This window comes from Solanum pennellii, chromosome 5 (assembly GCF_001406875.1).
Source record: "Solanum pennellii chromosome 5, SPENNV200".
Taxonomy (NCBI): Eukaryota; Viridiplantae; Streptophyta; class Magnoliopsida; order Solanales; family Solanaceae; genus Solanum; species Solanum pennellii.
Genome location: NC_028641.1, coordinates 29,806,021 through 29,807,995, shown reverse-complemented (window position 1 = coordinate 29,807,995; position 1,975 = coordinate 29,806,021). Strand labels below are relative to the sequence as shown.

Genomic DNA, 1,975 nt, shown 5'->3' with positions numbered 1-1,975 from the left:
AAGATTCAACAATCTCATCATTCTAACCACCACAATTATACGATCACAACATACAAACACACAATCAAGTATATAGAAGACTTTACAATACCACCCAATACATATCAATCGCTATTTAGAGTTTATCTATCACATAGACATAAACCATAACCTACCTCCACCGAAGAATCATGATCAAGCAAGCTATCTCCCCAAAGCCTTTTGCTTTCCTCTTCGTTCTCTCTCTCTCGCTCGTTCTCCCCTTTCTGTCTTTTTTTCTTTTTCTTCTCCAGATTCTTTTTCTTTTACCCTAATTATCATATAATTCATTATGATAAAAGTAACCCATTATTTATTTCAAGGTTATCTCCTTTAACCCCCAAGTAAATAAATTATTAAACTTACCCCACTAATTTCATAAAGTTTGTCATGAATAGTCCAAAACACCCCTTTAAAACCTTTAGCAGAAATCCGACCCAGTTGGGATTACGCAACCTGTGACGGTCCGTCGTGTCAATGACGGTCCGTCCTGCAGGTCCGTCACAAAGTTCAGAGAGTTAAATTCAGTAAAGGGTTTGTGACGGTCCGTTGTACCTACGACGGTCCGACCTGCAGTTCCGTCGTGAAGTTCAGAGAGTCGATCTCAGTACCCAGATTTCAGAGTTGAAGTGTTTTGGAACGAAGACCCTCGACGGTCCGTCGTGACCATGATGGTCCGTCGCGTGATCCGTCGACCCAGTCAGTTATTTCCAAAATAATTTTTTACTGCTCGAACCTACTAAACAGGTTGTTACAGAAAAGAAGAAAAGTTGGGTGGTTTTAGTTCTATATTTTGCCATTTCATGAAGTTTATGTTACAATTGTGTTATATGTTGATGTCTCTTGTTTAATACCATTTTTTTTCATTTATATTGTAGGCGCATCCTAGTCATGATAAGTTCATCAACAACAAGGTTGATATGTTTGAAGAAATGTCTCTTGTCTATGAGAATGATCGAGCTAGGGGTGATTGTGCTAATAGGCTTGGATTGTAGTTCAGAGAAAGGTAATGAAGATGAGATTGAAGGACCATCTAAGGAGAATGGAATGCAAGATGTGAGTGAAACTTCTTAAGTCAAGTCAAGTCGTAAAAGAAATCGTCCTTCTGATGTGCAAGATGTGGTCGGTGATATTTCAACAAAACTTGGAGAAATGGCAACGACAATAAGTAAGATAGCTGATAGCCGATTAGATGTGACAAGGTTGTATGAAGAAGTTATGGCAATTGAAGGTTATGGGGAAGAGTTCTTAGGGGATGCTTTTGACTATTTGGTACAAAGTGATACTTTAGCTAAGGGATTCATGGCTAAAAATCAAAATCTTCATAAGGTTTGGTTGGAAAGGTTCAAGCGACTACATAAATAGAATGTATAAGAGATTAGGAAGAACATAACTCTATATAGTACTACTATTATTAGTGGACTTGATATCTTTTTGCTTGAATTTGATTTGTGTGCTTGAGACAAAGTTGTTTTACATGTTTACAAATTGTTAGTTTGTTGATTTAATGGTGTTATTGAACTAAGTATTCACAATTATATTATTATGATATGTTTATACAACTTACTGTTTGATATGTGTGTGGTGTACACAGATGAGCAATTGTGCACAATAATGTGAAAAACTTCAAGGCTCACTGTATAGTATAGTGTTAGCTAAAAGCATGTACTGATGTATAATACGCTATTTTCAAGTTATTTTTTTTGATTAAAACGACAGTTCGATACTTAAAATATCTTATATTTATTGTAAAATTAAAGATCTTATTTTAAAGGATTAGTATTTGATAGTTTGTGTAGAAATTATAGAAAAGTATCAAGATCTAGTGGGGAGGGGGTTGGGGGTGAAAGAGCATAGAAAATTATTTTCCTAAAAAAATTCCTCACTCACCAACCAAACACTAGAAATTGTTTTCCGGAAAATGTTTTCCACTCACTAATCAAATATAGGAAAACAA

At 35.4% G+C, this 1,975-nt stretch overlaps 1 pseudogene; it reads left to right on the top strand.

The window, feature by feature from the left end:
* LOC107020112 overlaps positions 1-1,383 on the top strand; it is an 11,524-nt pseudogene extending 10,141 nt beyond the window's left edge.
* Positions 1,384-1,975: the final 592 nt, after the last annotated feature.